This window comes from Odocoileus virginianus, chromosome 14, assembly GCF_023699985.2.
Source record: "Odocoileus virginianus isolate 20LAN1187 ecotype Illinois chromosome 14, Ovbor_1.2, whole genome shotgun sequence".
Taxonomy (NCBI): domain Eukaryota; kingdom Metazoa; phylum Chordata; class Mammalia; order Artiodactyla; family Cervidae; genus Odocoileus; species Odocoileus virginianus.
Genome location: NC_069687.1, coordinates 25,592,656 through 25,614,878, shown reverse-complemented (window position 1 = coordinate 25,614,878; position 22,223 = coordinate 25,592,656). Strand labels below are relative to the sequence as shown.

General features: G+C 37.2%; 1 pseudogene; it reads left to right on the top strand.

Moving 5' to 3' along the window:
* The first annotated feature begins 17,461 nt into the window (after nucleotides 1–17,461).
* The window catches only part of LOC139038213 (craniofacial development protein 2-like), a 65,479-nt pseudogene continuing 60,717 nt past the window's right edge, over nucleotides 17,462–22,223 (top strand).

The following is a 22,223-nucleotide window of genomic DNA, read 5'->3' as shown; positions in this document are numbered from 1 at the left end:
CGTTCAAAGATGTTTGATTACCCTGTGTTTTCCTGTTAGACTGAAGTGAAGGCATAAAGGAAAAGACTGACTCTCTCACAATCTCCTCCCACTCATGTTAGGGAAAGTCAGGTTTTCACCTGCATTTCCTCATTTCCCACTACTAGCACATTGCCAACACTCCTGACAATACATGTGTGGAGGTTTTCCCCTGCAAGCATTTATTTCCAACACCAGTGTCAATTATGACCCTACCTAACATGAAGACAGCATGAGAGCCGACAGGTAAAGGGCTCAGCACTGTAAGACTGCTCCCCCGCCACTTCATACGCCAATCACCAGTCCAACTTGCCTGCTGTGTTTTTGACAAATTGGCTCTAAATCTCAGGTCTCCAAAGCCCCCTCCTCAGGTTTGACTAATTCACTAGAGTGGTTCACAGAATCCAGGAAAACACAAGTGTATCAGTTTACTAAGTATATGGTAAAGGATACAGATGAACATTCAGATGAAGAGATATATAGTGTGAAGTCCTGGAGTTTTCCAATCTCAGGACTTTCCCATGAAGACAGGGACCCTCCCAACCATGGATGTGTTCATCAACCTGGAATCTCCCAGAAGCTTATACTTTTGTGATTTTTACGGAGGTGTCATCAAGTAGGCATGATGGATCACTGATGCCACTTCTAGACCTTCGTCCCTCTTCAGAAAACAAAGATTGGGACTGAAATTCCAAGCTTCTAATCATTGCTTGATCTTTCGGGTAACAAGCCCCTTCCAGGACCCCACCAAGAGGTACCTCAAGAGAACAGAAGATAATCCTAGTGCTCTTATCACTTACAAATTTACAAGGGTTTTAGGAAGATAGTGTCAGGGAAAGGGTCAAAGACCAAAGATGAGAACAAGAAATGATTCTAGTCTTTTTATCAGTTAGGAAATTACAAAGGTATATGAGTTCTATGACACGAACCAGGAGCAGAGACAAACATATATACATATATATATGTGTGTGTATACATATTAACATGCATATGTATTTTCTTACTTCTCCTTTAATCTGTACATTCATGGGTCTAAAAACTTTTCAGGAGATATTTAATACACAGTAAGTGCATGACTTTTTGCTCAGTTGTGTCTGACTCTTTGGGACTCCGTGGACAGTAGCCCCACCTGTCTCCTCTGTCCATGGAGTTTCCCAGGCAAGAAAACTAGAGGGGTTTGCCACTTCCTTTTCCAAATATAGAATATAAGCAATAAGAAATGAATAGCTGGGAGTTCCCTGGCAGTTCAGTAGTTAGGACTCATTACTTTCGCTGTTGTGACCTGGGTTCAATCCCTGATCAGGCAACTAAGATCCCACAAGCCACGTTATGACCAAAAAATATAAATAATTTTTTTTAAGTTATAAAATGAAAGGGAAATGAAAGCAACCAAATTAGCAGTGTTCTGTAGCAAAAGTACTAACAGCTCTTGTCCAGAAGAAAGATCAGTAAGACAAACCCCCTTTTATAATGTTATTAGAGGAACTAGCTCCTAAATGGGGACAAGTCTAATACTTTGTAGACTGTCTGTCCATCTCTCCACCTGTCTATGAAAATATTTTGCTTTGCTTGAAAAGATAGTGTAAATTGATCAATCACTTTAAGAAGCTGCAATACATATTACTTGGGCAGATTTTGGTAGTTGCTTAAGATGAAACTGGCTCAGCTTGGGACAAGTAGATATCTTAAGAGACTAGATGACAGGGAAGACTTGTACTGTCATAAGCTTTCAACAAGATTTAAAGCAGTAAGTAATGGGTGTGATATCTGTCTGCTCAATTAACAGCAAGAAGCTTCTCTGTACAATGTTGATTTGGATGTTTCCCAGACCTCATAATAAATAATTTATGAATCACTTTGTGTGTCAGATTTATTTTCTTATTCCAGGCAGAAAGTTCACAAAATCAGTATAGAAACCATAAATTTTATAAATATTTACATTTGCAGTACTTCATAATAGATAAAAAAAATCAAAACACTGCTCAGAACCTTTTCAATATACTTAGGCATTGAAATAGACTTGCATTTATGTTTTCCCCCACTGTAAAGCTTTGATTCTCTTTTGCAAAAGAAGTGTGCAGCTTCATAGAAACAGCATGGAAAAAGATGCTTCTTGAGCCAGGATCCTTTAGTGTTCCTGAAAGCAAGTATATTCATGCATTCACACACATACTTTAAATTAGGTTTTGAATATAGTTTGTGATGGAAGTGGTTATATTCTCCCTAACTATATGTCCTTTTTGTATCTTATAGGTAGAAAGGAAAGGGAGGAAGTCCTGAACCTAGTATCCAAAATCTGTGTACTTCCTTTGAAGTTGACAACTCTGCTAGGTTCCCTAACTCAATGTCGAAATTTTATTATTAGTGTTTTTATTCTCACACTCTTATGTACGGCCCTGACTTTGATGAGTTAGGCTGGGTCACATGTGATCATTAATAACTTGATTCAAAAGATGCAAAATTCAGTAGACTAGAGTAAAGCAGGTAAGTGGCTTTCTTGTCCCCTGCTCCAGGTCAGACTTCTGATTTTGTTTTTCTGTGTCCACTTCTTAGAACAATGAACACATTAAAAAATAGATCCAAAGAGTACAACTAAGGAGAGAAAGTGTTTATGCAACATTTCCCAAGCTACCTTCTAAGACTTTTCTGGTGCAGTCTTTCCCAAACAATAGCAATTTCAGATTCATGTTACAGCACCAGCTACAAAAGGAACATGAATTCAAATACACATAACACATACTCATACATACACATATGGTCATACATAAAAACACTACAAAGACACACATAGGAAGAAGACCCGAAGTGGAGACTTTGAGAAAGATAAAGGAACCAAAGAATTTTAAAAAAATAGTCCAAAATCACTCCCAATAAACCATACCTTCTATAAGCTTTCAACTTTGTAAAGCTACATGTTTCTGCTCCTGGAACCATGTGAAACAACTGTGAACTATCTTGACTGTAATGAAGATCAATAAAACTCTGCCTGGGAGTAGAAAGAGAAGAATATTTAAGTTCCTTAGAGAGGTTGGAATGTGCTACTAAGTTTAAACAAACTAAGTCAAAAGGTATTCATCTATTTATTCATCCATTTAAAACTGTTTACGTAACCTCTTATGTCTGCTACACTCATTAAAATGTATATATTCACTGATCAAATATATAGCTGTTGAGAGAGTAGATATGTTCAAGTAGTATGGGTCGAGTTCATAAAAAGACAAGGCAAGTTAATAGAGTTAAGTTAGAAAGGGATTAGTGGTTCATAAGTTCACAAGCATCACTTTGCCGAGAAACGTCCATATAGTCAAAGCTGTGGTTTTTCCAGTAGTCATGTGTGGGTGTGAGAAATGGACCATAAGTGCCAAAGGCCGAGGGCCAAAAACTGATGCTTTCAAACTGTAGAACTGAAGAAGACTCTTGAGACTCCCTTGGACAGCAGGGAGATGAAACCAATCAATCCTAAAAGAAATCAACCCTGACTACCCATTAGAAGGACTGATGCTGAAGTTGAAGCTCCAATTCTTTGTGTACCTGATGTGAAGAATATCTACTACTCATTTTCTACTCATTGGAAAAGACACAGATGCTGGGAAAGATTGAGGGTAAGAGGAGATGGGGTGACAGAGGATGAGCTGATTGGATGCCATCAATGATTCAAGGTACATGAGTTTGAGCAAACTATGGGAGTCAGTGAAGGACAGAGAAGCCTGGCATGCTGCAGTTCTTGGGGTTGCAAAGAACCAGACATGACTTAGCAACTGAACAACAACAAAAGGTCTGCCGTGAGACTGCAGAAGTTTACAGAAAAACCTATTCTCGTGATAACTGGAAGCTGGAAACTGGCATTTCCTTCTTTAAAAAAAGAGTAGAAGGAAGAAAGCATTCCCAAGAAAATATGATTATTAAAGACAAAGCCCAGCAATCAGTGATACTACAATCTTCCTTTTTAACTTAACTATTTCTTCCTGAAGCCCTAGATATGTATATCTGTGATAATATATGAATAATTATAGGCAATAAAGGAGAAGAGAGATGGTTTTTTTCATTTGAAGTAGATTCATTCTGCCAAATCACAGTGATTAAAAATAATAATAAAAATGGTTATACTGAAAGAGTGTGTATAATGATTTAATACTTATATATGCAGATCAGATGATTCCTGAATAATACACATTTAAACAAAATGTGTTCACTTAGAAGCAGATAAGGTTTTTTTTTTTCCCCACATATGTAGTACCTGTATTTTCATTTTATAGATCTTTAAATTCATCCTGTATGAGGAAAATTTCATGTTCATCTGAGAACACAATATGTAGAAACAAAAGAACAAGGATTTGAATCTTGATTCTATCTAAAGTGTATCAACTTCCTGCCAGTGAATGAGACATTATCAGTTCGTTTTTCAGGTAGGGATAGCAGTATTCAGACTTTCAACTGCAAGGGCAGGGGCATTAAGTGCTCCTACATTGTTCAAGGGTCACATGTATACATATAAAACATGCTCCTATATATGTGTGTAACTCTAACCAGTCCATCCTAAAGGAGATCAGTCCTGGGTGTTCATTGGAAGGACTGATGCTAAAGCTGAAACTCCAATACTCAGGCCACCTCATGCGAAGAGTTGATTCATTGGAAAAGACCCTGATGCTGGGAAGGATTGGGGGCAGGAGGAGAAGGGGACACCAGAGGATGAGATGTTTGGATGGCATCACTGACTCGATGGACATGGGTTTGAGTAGTTGGGAGTTGGTGATGGACAGGGAGGCCTGGTGTGCTGTGATTCATGGGGTTGCAAAGAGTCGTACACAACTGAGCAACTGAACTGAACTGAACTGATGTGCATATATTTAAGCTTGCATGCATGCCAAGTCATTTCAGTTGTGTCCCACTCTTTGTGAACTCATGGACTGTAGCCCACCAGGCTCCTCTGTCCATGGGACTCTCCAGGCAATAATACTGGATGGATTACCGTGCCCTCCTCCAGGGGAATCCACCTCACTCAGGGATGGAAACTGCATCTCCTGCTGCTCCTGCATTGGCAGGCAGATTCTTTAATGCTGAGCCACTGGGGAAACCCATATATATGCTTACTCTTACTCAAATATAAAATAAAAGAAAATTCATCAGAGATAAAAATTCAAGCCTATCTTTAGCAGAATAAACTGGTTTTAGGGGAAAATAAAATATTAGTAAACATTTTATTGAAACAAAGTATTCCTGGGAAAGCTATAGATAAGGTGTATATGGTTTTTTATGCTACATTTGAAAGGTGATATTTTTTACCTTCATTGTAAGCAGGTATTAGACTTTACCTCAATGAAAAAAAAACAGAGTAAAACTCAAAGAGAGAAAAAACATCTCTTGAAATTACACCACCACTCATTTGCTGAATGTGTTCCAATAAGCACAAAATAGTTCATATATATAACTAATTTTTAAAAGGACACATTGTTACTAAGCATGGAATGCCTGTTTCACTTCCTGTATAAATATAAGGTATGGAAACAAGTGAAAAATCGTCCTTTTAATGATCAAATGAAAATGTTTGGTGTGGAGAAAATGTTTCACTAACTTTAAGCACTCTAAATTCACCAACTAGACTTATTTAAACAATCATTTTATTCTGTTTTCTGAACACATGGTCATGCTATCTAATGGATGAAATAATGCTATTTCATCTTGAAGACAGAAATCTAGATTTCTAATTTAATCATTCACCACTGAAACATAGCAAATTATTACAAAGGCATAACTATCTCTAATGGTGAAGAATAGAAAGAATTGAATTTTTGTCAGTTGCTGTTCTGCCTACAATAACTTGAAATAGCTACAAACTGTGTTATGGACAGAGAACACTTTCTCACAGTTGAGTATTTTAATCAGTACAACCCCTACATTTAATTTAAACAATGAACTAAGAATTTGTTTTTGGAAATTTCTCTTTCAAATTTCCGTTCAGATTTTAGTCTGTCTAGACCAATTTCCAACCAACTGTTATTTTATAGTGTTGTTTAGTTTCTGTGTATTTGTGACTTTTGCATGTTTCTACTTTTATTGATTTTTAACTTCAACCCATTGGAGTCAGACAACATAATTTATTTGATTTCAATCCTTGAACATCTATTGTGACATATTTTATACCATTAAATATGACCTCTGTTGGAGAATGCTTTATGTTCACTTTGAGAAGAATGTGTATTCTCCTGTTCTAGAGGATTTGTGGCATTATAAAAGTCTTATATTTCTTGATCTACTTCTGAGATGTTAAATTGGATATGAAGTCTCATATTATTATTTTCAAATTCTCTAGTTTCCCATCCACATTTTCAGTTTCATATATTTTGGTCCAGTGCACACATATTTGTAATTGTGTCCTCCTAGCCATTTGAAAGCTATGACAAACCTAGTGACAGTATGTTAAGAAGCAGAAACATCACTTGGCTGACAATGAGCCGACTCATTGAAAAGACCCTAATGCTTGTAAAGATTGAAGGCAAAAGAAGACAAGGGCGACAGAGGATGAGATGATTAGATAGCATTTCTGACTCAGTGGACATTAATCTGAGCAAACTCTGGGAGACAGCAAAGGACAGGGAACCTGGAATGCTGCAGTCCATGGGGTCACAGAGGTTTGGACACGACTTAGTGACTAAACAACAACTAAACCATTTCATCATTATAAAATATTTGACTCCTGTAGCAATTTTATTTTAACATCTATTTCATCTGGTACAATTACAGCCTCTGTACCATTTATCTTTGGGGTAGTGTTTATGTGTTTATCTTTTTCTATCATTTTTTTTTTTTCAACCAATTTGTAACACTAAATCTAAAATGTATCTCTTGAGGGTAGTATTGTAGCTGGATTGTGGTTTTATTCATCTCTTCCTTCAATGTTTAAGTTTTACTCTAGTTTGTATTTTATTGACATTTAATAACATTACTAATTAGGTGATTTATATTTGAAATTTTGCTATTTGTTTTCTGTAAGCTTTTTGTGCTGTTTCTCTGTTGTTCCATTATCATATTATTTTGTTAGATAGATATATTGAAGTATTTGATTTTAATTTGTTATTGCTCATTTTACTAAATTTTTCTATTTTTTAATTAATTTATTTTTTATTGAGGGATAATTGCTTTACAGAATTTTGCTGTTTTCTTTCAAACCTTAACATGAATCAGCCATAGGTACACATATATCCACTCCCTTTTGAAACTCCCTCCCATTTCCTTCCCCATCCTACCCTTCTAGGTTAATACAGAGCCCCTGTTTTATTTTTCTGAGCCATAGAGCAAATTCCCATTGGCTATTTATTTTACATATGGTAATGTAAAGTTTCCATGTTACTCTTTCCATACATCTCACCCTCTCCTCCCCTCTCCCCATGTCCATTCTCTATGTCTGTTTCTCCATTGTTGCCCTGTAAATAAATTCTTCAGTACCATCTTGCTAGATTCTGTATATATGTGTTAGAATACGGTATTTATCTTTATCTTTCTGACTCACTTCACTCTGTATAATAGGTTCTAGGTTCATCCACCTCATTAGGACTGACTCAAATGCATTCCTTTTTATGGCTGAGTAATACTCCTTTGTGTATACATAGCACATTTCTTTATCCATTCATCTGTCGATGGACATCCAGGTTGCTTCCATGTTCTAGCTATTGTGGATAGTGTTGCAATGAATAATGGGATACATGTCTCTTTCATTTTGGTTTCTTCAGGGTATATGCCTAAGAGTGGGGTTGCTGGCTCATATGGTGGTATTATTCCTAGTTTTTAAGGAATCTCCATGCAATCTGTATGGCTGTATCAATTTACATTACCACCAACAGTGCAAGAGTGTTCCCTTTTCTCCATACTCTTTCCAGCATTATTGCTTGTAGACTTTTTCATGAGGGGCATTCTGACTGGTATGAGGTGATATCTCATGTAGTTTTGAGTTGTATTTCTCTAGTAATGAGTAATGTTGAGCACATTTTCATGTGTTTGTTAGCCATCTGCATGTCCTCTTTGGAGAAATGTCTGTTTAGGTCTTTTCCCCACTTTCTGATTGAGTTGTTTATTTTTCTGGTATTGAATTGTATGAGCTGCTTATATATTTTGGAAATAAATAATTTGTCAGTTGTTTCATTTGCTATTATTTTCTCCCTTTCTGAGGGTTTTCTTTTCACCTTGCTTATAGTTTCCTTTGTTGTGCAAAAGCTTTTAAGTTTAATCAAGTCTCACTTGTTTACTTTTGTTTTTATTTACATTACTCTAGGAGGTGGGTCATAGAGGACCTTGATCTGATTTATGTCATCGAGTGTTCTATGTTTTCCTCTAAGAGTTTTATAGTTTCTGGTCCTACATTTAGGTCTTTAACCCATTTTGAGTTTATCTTTGTGTATGGTGTTAGGAAGAGTTCTAATTTCATTCTTTTACATGTAGCTGTCCAGTTTTCCCAGTACCATTTACTGAAGAGGCTGTCTTTAACCCATTGTATATTCTTGCCTCCTTTGTCAAAAATAAGGTACCCATAGGTGCATGGGTTTATTTCTGGGCTTTCTGTCTTGTTCCATTGGTCTGTATTTCTTTTTTTGTGCCAGTACCATACAGTCTTGATGACTGTGGCTTTGTAGTATAATCTGAAGTCAGGAAGGTTGATTTCTCCAGCTCCATTCTTCTTTCTCAAGACTGCTTTGGCTATTCGGGTCTTTGTGCTTCCATGTGAATTGTGAAAATTTTTGTTCTAGTTCTGTGAAAAGTGCCATTGGCAATTTGATAGGGATCACATTGAATTTGTAGATTGCATTGGGTAGTATAGTCATTTTCACAATGTTGATTCTTCCTACCCAGGAAACTGGAATACCTCTCCATATGTTTATGTCATCTTTGATTTCTTTCATTAGTGCCTTAAAATTTTCTGGGTACAGTTCTTTTGTCTCCTTAGTTAAGTTTATCCTAGATATTTAATTCTTTTTGTTGTAATGGTGAATGGGACTGATTCCTTAATTGCCCTTTCTGATTTTTCATTGTCAGTATATAGAAATGCAAGTGATTTCTGTGTATTGTTAGGTTGTCTATCCAACGTTTTTCTTGTTTCTTGAGATAGGACTGTATTGCTGTAAACTTCCCTCTTGGGTTTGAGTGGATTCTGGGAGTTGGTGATGGACAGGGGGGCCTGGCATGCTGCAGTTCATGGGGTCACAAAGAGTCAGACACGACTGAGCAACTGAACTGAACTGAAACTTCCCTCTTAGAACTGCTTTTGCTTCATGCCATAGGTTTTCAGTTGTCATGTTCTCATTGCCATTTGTTTCTAGAAAGTTTTTGATTTCCCTTTCAATTTCTTCAGTTACCTGTTGGTTATTTAGAAATGTGTTGCTTAATCTCCACGTGTTTGTGTTTCTTACAATTTTTTTTTCTTGTAATTGATATCTAGTCTCATAGCATTGTGGTTGGAGAAGATGCTTGATGTGATTTCAATTTTCTTAAATTTACTGAGGTTTGATTTGTGACCCAAGATGTGGTCTATCATGGAGAATCTTCCATATGCACTTGAGAAGAAGGTGTATTCTTCTGCACTTGGATGGAATGTCCTGAAGATATCAACGAGATCCATCTCATCTAATGTATCAATTAAGACTTGTGTTTCCTTCTTAATTTTCTGTTTTGATGATTTGTCCATTGGTATGAGTGGGGTATTAAAATCTCCTACCATTATTGTGTTATTGTCAGTTTCTCCTTTTATGTCTGTTAGTGTTTATCTTATGTATTGAGGTGTTCCTATGTTGGGTGCATAGATATTTACAATTGGTATGTCTTCCTCTTGGATTGATCCCTTGATCATTATGTAGTGTCCTTACTTATTTCCTGTAATCTTCTTTATTTTAAGGTCTATTTTGTCTGATATGAGGATTGCTACTCTAGCTTTCTTTCGCTTTCCATTTACATGGAATATATTTTTCCATCCTCTCACTTTCAGTCTATACATGTCTTGAGGTCTAAAGTGGGTTTCTTGTAGACAGCATATATATTGGTCTTTTTTTTATATCCGTTCAGCCAGTCTGTGTCTTTTGGTTGGTTGTAAATTTAATCCATTTACATTTAAAATTACATTTAAAGTAATTACTGATATATATGCTCTTATTGCCCTTTTCTAATTGTTTGGGGTTGATTTTCTAGATCCTTTTTCTTCTGTTGTATTTCTTGACTATATAAGTCTGTTTAACATTTGTTGTAAAGTTGATTTGGTGGTACTGAATTCCCTTAACTTTTACTTGTCTGAAAAGCTTTTTGTTTCTCCATCAGTTTTGAATGAGATTCTCGCTGGGTACAGTAATCTTGGTTGTAGATTTTCCCCTTTCAGTACTTTAAATATATCCTGCCATTCCTTTCTGGCCTGCAGAGCTTCTGCTGAGAGATCAGCTGTTAAGTTTATGGGGTTTTCCTTGTATGTTACTTGTTGCTTCTCCATTTGATTAGTATGTGTCTTGGGATGTTCCTCCTTGGGTTGATCCTGTATGGGACTCTTTGTTCCTCCTGGACTTGATTAGCTATTTTCTTTTCCATGTTGGGGAAATTTTCAACTATAATCTCTTCAACAATTTTCTCATATCCTTTTTCTTTCTCTTTTTCTTCCTGGACCCCTATAATTTGAATGTTGGTGTGTTTGATATGGTCCTAGAGGTCTCTGAGACTGTCCTCAGCTCTTTTCATTCTTTTTACTTTATTCTGCTCTTCAGAAGTTATTTTCACCATTTTATCTTCCAGCTCACTGATTTGTACTTCTCCTTCAGATATTCTGCTATTGATTCCTTATAAAGTATTTTTAATTTCAGTAATTGTGTTGTTTGTCTTTGTCTGTTTATACTTTAATTCTTCTAGGTCTTTGTTAATTGATTTTTGCATTTTCTCCATTTTGTTTTCAAGGTTTTGATCATCCTTACTATCATTATTCTGAATATTTTTTTCAGGAAATTTTCCTATTTCCTCTTCATTTATTTAGACTTATGTGTTTCTAGCTTGTTCCTTCATTTATGCAGTATTTCTCTGCCTTTTCTTTCTTTCTTTCTTTCTTTCTTTTTTAAGTTATTGTGTTTGCAGTCTCCTTTTTCAAGGCTTCAAGGAAAGTTGAATTCTCTCCTTGAAGAACGTTGAATTCTTTCTTCCTTTTGGTTTCTGCCCTCCTAAGGTTGGTCCAGTGGTTTGTGTGAGCTTATATAGGGTGAGACTTGTGCTGAGTTTTTGTTGGTTTGTTTTTCCTCTGAAGGGCAAGGCTGAGTGAGGTGCTACTCCTGTCTGCTGATGATTTGGTTTGTATTTTTGTTTTGTTTACTGTTTAGATGAGGCATCCTGCATGGGGTGCTACTGGTGGTTGGGTGATGCTGGGTCTTATATTCAAGTCTTTCCTTTGTGTGAGCTCTCACTATTTGATACTCCCTAGGCTTAGTTCTCGGGTAGTCTAGGGTCTTCGAGTCAGTGCTCCCACTACAAAGGCTCAGGGTTTGATCTCTGTCAGGAACAAAGATTTCACAATGGTTTGTTATGGCATTAAGGGAGAGTAAAACAAATATCCACAAATGAGAAACCAAAGATGAACCCCAGACCAATGGCAGTTACAAAATAAGGCAAATAATAATTAAAATAATGGACTATACACATATACATATACATCTATGAGCAAAGTGAAAACAGTCCAACAAAAATAAAGTACAGTAGAGTGATCTGGTGAACAAAGGAAATAAAAAATTATATTAACCAGTTAAGAACAAAACTAACTTAAGCACAAACTTGGAAAAAAAAAAACCCTAAAGCAAGGTGCCAAGTGGGGAATATAGCAATGAAAACAAAACTAAAAACACATTGAGACGAAAAGAAAGAAAGAAAAGAAAGAAACAATAGATATGCAAAGTTAACTAGAGGTAGATGAAGAAGATTCATGTACATTAAAGATTAACTGCAAGGAGAAAAGAACAGTAGGAAAGGCAAATGAAGGAATAACTGTAGAAAAAAATATAGCACGTTAAAAAAATTAAAATTAAAGTTATAAAAAACAGAAAAGAGGAAAAAATTGGAAGAAGAAAGAAAAAGGGGGAATAAAAGGAAAACTCCACAGAACTGCAAAGGCCTAATGTAGAGGCGAAGGTTTATAACAACAGTAGAAAGTGTGACTGAATATACACATATAAATATACACATATAAATATACACCCATAAGCAAAATCAAAACAGCCCAGCAAAAATTAAGTACAATAGATTGACCTGATGAACAAATGAAATAAAAAAATTATATCTACCAGAGCAAAACTTATTGAAGCACAAACTGGAAAACAAAACTAAAGCAAGGTGCCAACTGGGGGATAAAGCAATGAAAAGAAACTAACAAATATGTTGACAGGAAAGGAGAGAAGAAAAAGAAAGAATAGGTATGGAAAGTTAAATAGAGATAGATAAAGAAGATTTATATACATTAAAGATTAAGTGCAAGGGGAAAAGAATGGTAGGAAAAGAAAACAAAGGAATAAGTGTGAAAAAAATAATAATAGATTTAAAAAATTAAAAATTAAAATAAAAAAAGAGAAAAGAAAAAAAGAGGAAAACTCCACAGAACTGCAAAAGCCCAATGTAGAGGCAGAGGTTTATGACAACAATAAAAAACGTGACTGAGGAAAAAGGAAAAAAAAAAGCTCAAAAGCTTAATTGGATTTCACAGTGTCAATAAAAAAAACGTTAGTTGTCTACTGAAATGTCATGGCAACATTCTTTCTTTACTGAAATGACAGGCAACAGTTCTTGTCCACCCTTTCACATGATGATATATTTTTTTCATGCTGTTTTCAAGATTTTTCTTGGATTTTGACAATTTCACCATGATGAGCATAGGTGTGGCCATCCTTGAGTTTATTTTACTTGAAATTCATGAAAATACTTTGTTGTGTTTTTCAATCAAATTGTTTCAATGTTTAAAAACAGATCAATGTTTTTCATCAAATTTGAGAAGTTTTGGAAATTACTTTCTACAATATTTTTTTTCATCCCTTTCTTTTCTTTCTCTGGGATACCCATCATGAATATTTTGGTATATTTGGTAGTGTAATACATACCTGTGAGGCCCTGTTCATCTTTCTACATTTATTTTCTGTTCTGCCCCTCAAACTGGATATAATAGCCATCTTTAAGTTTGATAATTATTTATTCTATATATTCAAATATGTTAAGATACACCAATGAATATTTCCTTTTAGTTTTTATATTTTCAACTGTGGAATTTTTATTTGGATCATTAAAAAAATAATAGTTTATCTAATCATTGACATTAGACTTCCTCAGGAATAGTGTCTATTGGCTGTATCTTCCCCTATGGGTATGGACTATACTTTTCTATCCTTTTGCATTTCTCTTAATTTTTTTTTTTAATTGAACTTTTAAAATGAAAACTGAAATATAGCCACCCTGGGAGTTATTTTTTCCCTCTTCTCAGGTTTTGTTATTCTATCACTTTGCATATATAGGCAATATTTTAAATGTGGCAACCTTGAAATCATCCCATCTCATGCACAATCTCAGGGTTCTCCATTGCTGCTGTTTGTTGTTGTTTCATGGTTGCTACATATTTGAATAGTAATTTCTTTGGATTAATGTTTTAAAGTCTCTTTCTTTCTTACATGAGATCTGTTTTAAAGGCAGTGAAGGCTCTGTTCTGTCCACTTAATAATCACTTAAGAGATCCTCATAGATTCTTTGAACCAATTCATCTTCCAGTTTTTGCCCATGTGCGTCTTTTAAAGTTCTGCCAGGTAATTTTCAAGTCTAGCTTAATTTTTACTTCTGGTTTGCCTATAGTCATAAGGTAAGCCAGAGTTCAGAGTTTAGGACTTATCAGGTCTCTCCTGGGTATGTTCACATCCTGGGTGTGCACACAGCTCTGTACATCTATGTGGTTTTTTACAGAATATCAGGGTGTATCAGGACTTTTCAAAATACCCTTTGAATATCACATTCCTCCTTTTCAACTTTAAGTTTCTTGGTCACACTTTTGTTGGCTGCAACTGTTATCACCACCTCAGGCATCTGTGTTGTTCAACAATTGCCACTGTTTTGAAAAAGGCCCCAAGGATAGGGCTGTCTACAAAGAGCAAGCTCTTTGTCACATCAAATATAGAAAAGCCAGAGAATCAAGTATTTCAGGTACCTGTCTAGACAGCTCAAATAATAATTCACTAGACTTTTGGCTTTTTATTTTGGATATCCAAACTTGATATGCTCTTATAGTGGCTGTCAGTTTGCTGATTTTATTGCCATTACAATTATGAGGCTATTGGTTTAAATTTAGGAACAGAAGAGTGGGATTAGAGCAAGTTAATAATCACAAGTCTTGCTATTATTACTACGATTAAACAATTTTTCTTGAGTAAACACTCAGGATTCCTGCAAGCTTTTAAGTTAATTTCCTGTGTTCTGATGACATTGATTTTGACAGATTTTTTTTGTTTTTTTCCTCTGTGTTTTCATTGTTTTTATGGTGGAGTGGATTTTTGGGTGTCTTAACCATTTAAATATTGTCCTGTAAGACCCAGTGTTTTGGAACTTTCTTTCCAGTTAACATGCTTTTTTAATCTTTTTCAATGTAAAGTGTATTAAGTGGCAGTGTTTTAAGGAAACATTTGTGATAGATAACAAAGCATGTGGACTATTCCATTTTCTCATCTATTCTCAGTTCTCTTGCAAAGCCATGTGACCGATACTGTCAATAAAATTTAAGCAGAAGTCATACCACCATCATGGGGGTGATAATCTTGAGGCAGAACTAGAGCTACTAATTATTTTTCGAGTCATTTTTTTCTGTGATATGCAAGACGGTGTTTCTGTCTTACTGTTTGACCTGAGGTTTCAAGGAGTGGGCTTCCCTGGTGGCTCAGAGGGTAAAGAATCTGCCTGCAATGCAGGAGACCTGGGTTCGATCCCTGGGTCAGGAAGATCCTCTGCAGAACAGGATAACTACCAACTCCAGCATTCTTGCTTGAAAATTTCATAGACGGAAGAGTCTGGTGGGCCATAGTCCATGGGGTCACAAACAGTTAGATACAACTGAGTGATTTTCACTCTTTTCCAACAGTGGAGTTTGCGGGCAGTTGGGTAGAGCCAGGTCTTGGTGTTGAGTTGAGGACCTCTGGGGTACCTCACTCTAATTAATATTCCCTGTGGCCTGACATTACTTCAGTAGTATGAACTCAGCTCAAGTCGCTAGAAATTCTGTGCCATGGATTGCCTAAGTCTGACTCTAGCAGTGTGCTTTGTAGGAAAATGCTTTATTTTCCCCTTCTTAACTAATACTTTGGCCACCTCATGTGAAGAGTTGACCCATTGGAAAAGACCCTGATTCTGAGAGGGACTGGGGGCAGGAGGAGAAAGGGAACGGCAGAGGATGAGATGGCTGGATGGCATCACCGACTCGATGGACATGAGTTTGAGTAAACTCCGGGAGTTGGTGATGGACAGGGAGGCCTGGCGTGCTGCGATTCACGGGGTCGCAAAGAGTCTGACATGACTGAGCGACTGAACTGAACTGAACTAGTCATGAAGGGTTTGCATTTATATTCTATTGCTCCAAGTCTAAAAATACAAATGATTGTACACACCAGTGTATGAGGAAAGGTGATTCTTAAAATTGGTTATATATTGTTACTGCAGGATGGGTATTGTTACAGTAGCTAAATGTGAGAAGTGAGATGGGGGCAGCGGCCAGGTGGCAGGAAATCAGGAATCTTGTAAACAGCAGGGGTCCATAGGCAGACAAAGGAAAGCAGGAACCTCCAGAAAGACAGGAAACCACACATTTTGGGTGATAAGGTAACAGACAAAGAAAGATGGGGAAATGCAGCAATCTCCTACATCTGAATGTAACTTGTGGCTTATTATCCTCTCATTACAATAAAAATAGCCTTACAGATAAGAAGAACCCATCATGCACCTACATAGCCATGATACTTCAGTTCAGTTCAGTTCAGTTCAGTCGCTCAGACAAAAGTCTGACTCTTTGCATCCCCATGGACTGTAGCATGGCAGGCTTCCCTGTTCATCACCAACCCCTGGACTTAAGATAAGAAGGACCAAAAAAATTCCCTCCCCACCTTGGGAGATTGGATTTAGGATGAAAAATCAGGGAATAAGACACCCAAACTCCTCCTTCCCCAGTGAATATCCCACCCCTTCATTTGTATGCTCCTCATAACTGGTTTGCCAAAGAAACCGAGAGCAGCAGCTCTTCAGCTTCGTGCCTGTTTTCACTCTGAAAGTGCGTCTTAGCTTAAATAAACTTTCACTTTACTTCCTTAGCATCTCTGCTTCATCTCTGAATTCTTTCACAATAAGGCAAGAACCTTAAACCCACCAGTAACAATGTGTGTGTCTTTCCCCCCTAATCTTCACTACCTAGTTTTATTGGTTGTATTAATAAACTGGAGCTTCACAGAAGCATCTATCAACACCCAACCACAGGAAACTCCCTGAATCATGTTGTATTCTTAAGACTGAGTTATGTGCTATGAATTATGCATTGTTATAAATTATAAAACAGTTTTAAGATGTATTAATTGTGCCATACCTGATACAGTAGAATGTATTCTAAAGTCTCTAAATGAAAGTTACCTCACTTAGAACTGAACATTCTCAGTGATAGGCAATTTACAACATGATTAGTTAGTCTTTGTAGTTGTGAGCTGTAATTCTCAAAGACAGCCTTTCTGTGGTTTGTAAATATATCTGTCTCTCCTTTCCATCCTCCTTCCTAGTCATAGGCAAATTACCTACAGTGGACCTGAGAATAGATCGAACATTCTTTTCAGCATACTGTGATTATTCCTAAATTTGCATTTAATAGCAAAACAAAAATGTTAATTGGGAAGGAGGTGCTGACATCACTTAATAGACAATCTAGAAAAATAAAGTTATCATTTCTCCAGAGAATTGCAACAACCTTACAATCACAGAAAAGTTTTATGTTTTTTTTTGGAGGAGAATGCCTTTTAATAACCTATACAAATAATGTTTCCAAAAACATTCATATCCAGAGGAAATAATAAGGGTATAGAATAATATAGCTTTGCTGGAGCAGCCGGGAAGAGATACCCCAGATCCAAGGTAAGAGAAACCCAAGTAAGTCGGTAGGCACCGAGAGAGGGCATCAGAGGGCAGACAGACTGAAACCACAATCACAGACAACTAGTCAATCTGATCACAGGACCACAGCCTTGTCTAACTCAATGAAACAGCCATGCCATGTGGGGCCACCCAAGACAGATGGATAATGGTGGAGAGGTCTGAGAGAATGTGGTCCACTGGAGAAGAGAATGGCAAACCACTTCACTATTCTTGCCTTGAGAATCACATGAGCAGCATGAAAAGGCAAAAAGATAAGACACTAAAAGATGAACTCCCCAGGTAGGTAGGTGCCCAATATGCTACTGGAGATCAGTGGAGAAATAACTCCAGAAAGAATGAAGGGATGGAGCCAAAGAAAAAACAACACCAGGTGGTGGATGAGACTGGTAATAGAAGCAGGTCTGATACTGTGAAGAGCAATATTGCATAGGAACCTGGAATGTTAGGTCCATGAATCAAGGCAAATTGGAAGTGGCCAAACAGGGGATGACAAGAGTGAACATCGACATTCTAGGAATCAGTGAACTAAGATGGACTGGAATGGGTGAATTTAACTCAGATGACCATTATATCTACTACTGTGGGCAAAAATCCCTTAGAAGAAATGGAGTAGCCATCATAGTTAACAAAAGAGTCTGAAATGCAGTACTTGGATGCAATTTAAAAAATAACAGAATGATCTCTGTTCGTTTCCAAGGCAAACCATTTAATATCACGGTAATCCAAGTCTATGTCCTGACCAGTAACACTTAAGAAGCTGAAGTTGAACAGTTCTATAAAGACCTACAAGACCTTCTAGAACTAACACCCAAAAAAAATGTCCTTTTCATTATAGGGGACTGGAATGTAAAAGTAGGAAGTAAGAAACACCTGGAGAAACAGGCAAATTTGGCCTTAGAGTACAGAATGAAGCAGGGCAAAGGCTAACAGAGTTTTGCCAAGAGAACACATTGGTCATAGCAAACACCCTCTTCCAACAACACAAGAGAAGACTCTACACATGGACATCACCAGATGGTCAATACTGATATCAGATTGATTATATTCTTTGTAGCCAAAGATAGAGAAACTCCATACAATCAGCAAAAACAAGACTGGGAGCTGACTATGACTCAGATCATGAACACCTATTGCAAAATTCAGACTGAAATGGAAGAAAGTGGGGAAAACCACTAGACAATTCAGGTATGACCTAAATCAAATCCCTTATGACTATACAGTGGAAGTAAGAAATATATTTAAGGGGATAGATCAGACAGAGTGCTTGATGAACTATGGATGGAGGTTTGTGATATTGTATAGGAGACAGGAATCAAGACCATCCCCAAAAAAAAGAAATGCAAAAGAGCAAAATGGCTGTCTGAGGAGGTTGTGAAAATAGCTGCAAAAAGAACAGAAGCAAAAAGCAAAGGAGAAAAGGAAAGATATACCCATTTCAATGCAGAGTTCCAAAGAATAGCAAGAAGAGGTAAGAAAGCCTTCCTCAGCAATCAGTGCAAAGCATAGGGGAAAAAAATAGAATAGGAAAGACTAGAGATCTCTTCAAGAAAATTGGAGATAATAAGGGAACATTTCATGCAAAGATGGGCTCAATAAAGGACAGAAATGGTAGGCACCTAACAGAAGCAGAAGATATTAAGAAGAGATGGCAAGAATACATAGAAGAACTCTACAAAAAAGATCTTCACGACCCAGATAATCAAGATGGTGTGATCACTCACCTAGAGCCAGACATCCTGGAATGTGAAGTCAAGTGGGCCTTAGGAAGCATCACTACAAACAAAGTTAGTGGAGGTGATAGAATTCCAGTTGAGCTGTTTCAAATCCTGAAAGATGATGCTGTAAAGTGCTGCACTCAATACGTCAGCAAATTTGGAAAACTCAGCAGTGGCCACAGGACTGGAAAAGGTCAGTTTTCATTCCAGTCCTAAAGAAAGGCAATGCCAAAGAATGCTCAGACTACCATATAATTGCACTTTTCTCACATGCTAGTAAAGTAATGCTTAAAATTCTCCAAGACAGGCTTCAGCAATACGTGAACCATGAACTTTCAGATGTTCAAGCTGGATTTAGAAAAGACAGAAGAATCAGAGATTAAATTGGAAACATCTGCTGGATCATCAAAAAGGCAAGAGAGTTCCAGAAAAACATCTATTTCTGCTTTATTGACTATGGCAAAGCCTTTGAGTGTGTGGATCACAATAAACTGTGGAAAATTCTGAAAGAGATGGGAATACTAGACCACCTGACCTGTCTCTTGAGAAACTTGTAGGCAGATCAGGAAGCAACAGTTAGAACTGGACATGGAACAACAGACTGGTTCCAAACAGGAAAAGGAGTACGCCAAGTCTGTATATTGTCACCCTGCTTATTTAACTTATATGCAGAGTACATCATGAGAAATGCTGGGCTGGAGGAAGCACAAGCTGGAATCAAGTTTGCCGGGAGAAATATCAATAACCTCAGATATGCAAATGACACCACCCTTATGGCAGAAATTGAAGAACTAAAGAGCTTCTTGATGAATGTGAAAGAGGAGAGTGAAAAAGTTGACTTAAAGCTCAGCATTCAGAAAACTAAGATCATGGTATCTGGCTCCATCACTTCATGGCAAGTAGATGGAGAAACAGTGGAAACAGTGGCTGATTTTATTTTTTTGGGCTCCAAAGTCACTGTAGATGGTGACTGCAGCTATGAAATTAAAAGACACTTACTCCTTGGAAGGAAAGCTATGACAAACCTAGACAGCATATTGAAAAGCAGAGACATTACTTTGTCAACAAAGGTCCATCTAGTCAAGGCTATGGTTTTTCCAGTAGTTATGTATGGATATGAGATATGGACTATTAAGAAAGCTGAGCACCGAAGAATTGATGCTTTTGAACTGTGGTGTTGGAGAAGACTCTTGAGAGTCCCTTGGACTGCAAGGAGATCCAACCAGTCCATCCTAAAGCAGATCAGTCCTGGATGTTCATTGATAGGAATGTTGTTGAGGTTGAAACTCCAATACTTTGGTCACCTGATGCGAAAAGCTGGCTCATTGGAAAAGACCCTGATGCTGGGAAAGATTGAGGGCAGGAGGAGAAGGGGACGACAGAGGATGAGATGGTTGGATGGCATCACTGACTCAATGGACATGGGTTTGGTAAACTCCAGGAGTTGGTGATGGACATGGAGGCCTGGCGTGCTACGTTTCATGGGGTCGCAAAGAGTCGGACAAGACTGAGTGACTGAAGTGAAAGCTACAAAATGTCTTCTGCTGGAGTAATGAATGCTGAAATACAAAATCTCTGAATTTTTATAACAAAAGTTTCTGTGATATTCTTAGAACACATTAAGTAAATGATGCCATTGAGTGAAATACTAATAAAAAATGTTAAGATGGCTTTTGGACTTCCCAGGTGGTCCAGTGGTTAGGATTATACCTGCTAATGCGGGGGACACTGGTTTGATCCTGGATCAGGGAAGATTTCACAGTACATGGGGCAACTAAGTCCATGTGCCACATCTACTGACCCCACACTCAATAGCCTCTGAGCCACAACCACTGAAACCTGTGCATGCTAGAGCCTGTGTTCTGCAACTAAAGAAGCCACTGCATTGAGAAACTCTCACATCGCAATTAGAGAGTAGCCCCTGCTCACTGAAACGAGAGAAATGCTCGTCTACAAATAGGATGACCCTTTGCAGCCAAAACAGAACAAAGCAAAACAACAACAATGACAACAAAATACTTGGCTTTCATGTATTTTATTTGTAACAACAAAGAGCAGGATCACTGAAGGGGAAATGAGGTAAGTAAAATATCAAATATCTATAATATGTAGAAATATGGCTTCCCTGGTGACTCAGATGGTAAAAGAATCTGCCTGCAATTTGAGAAACCTGGGTTCGACCCCTGGGTTGGGAAGATCCCCTGGAGGAGGGTATGGCAACCCACTCTAGTATTCTTGCCTGGAGAATCCCATTGGCAGAGGAGCCTGGTGGGCTATAGTGTATGGGATCAAAATATACTTCACTAGCATAGATACCTTCATGCAATTAAGTGAATAGAAATATTATTAAATGCCAAACCATCCTAGTTCTCACATCTAGAAAGGTAGAATAATGGCCATTAAGATAAGCATTTGTAAGACATTAATTATGTATTAATAGTTACCCTCGAGTGCATTAAATTTCTATTGCTTCATAACAAATTAACATGAATTTAGCAGCTTAAAACAACCTCAGATCACTACCTTACAGTGATTCACAGCATTGTTACTTGTGAATCTTCTGTTGTTCTCCTAGGGATCATCAGTAGAGTAAGTTAAGATCTGTAACAGGCACCAAATGTACTCATACCCAGCCTCAGGAGAAGCATATTCCTAAGTACAAAACAAAAGCCCCAGAAAACTAAACTCAAATATTTGGTTGAAATCCTTTCCATTTGGAGATGTTACTTATATTGGTGAGAATTATATTTCCATTCTCACAATTTTTAGCTACAGCAGGGTCAGAGAGATCAAAATTCTCATACTCAAGATATATATTCCTCATTCTTTGACTGTAGTCATGTTTGTCAATGGTACATGTTGAGTCCTTCAGTAAGGAGATGCTGAAATGAAGCATAGAGGGTATATGATCAGCATGTTAGAGCAATATGTTAGAGAGTAAAGCCTTTGAAAGTAAAGAGTTAAGGGAAACAGAATTAGGCAGTGAATGCCTGTTATGTCTTGAAACCACATTAATCAGCTCTAGTAAATGTGCCATCTTCTGCACAGCAGCTGCTCTCCAGAATACTACTTGGCTGATCTAGTGTTAGTCTTTGAGTCGTTTTTCAGGATATTTTTCTTCAGCGATCAGAAATGGTGAATAAAGCTTGAGATAGAATAAGTATTTCTATTTCTGAATTAAGATCCCTAAGCCTAGCACTTCTTCACTACTCAACCCAGGTTATAATACTGTTTGTGATTTGGTGTATTGGCTGTTGATCAAGATGCGGAAGTGAGTTTCAGAGGCTTTCATTCTATCTTTTCTACTATAATACCTTTTACCCCCACATTCTAAGGACATAT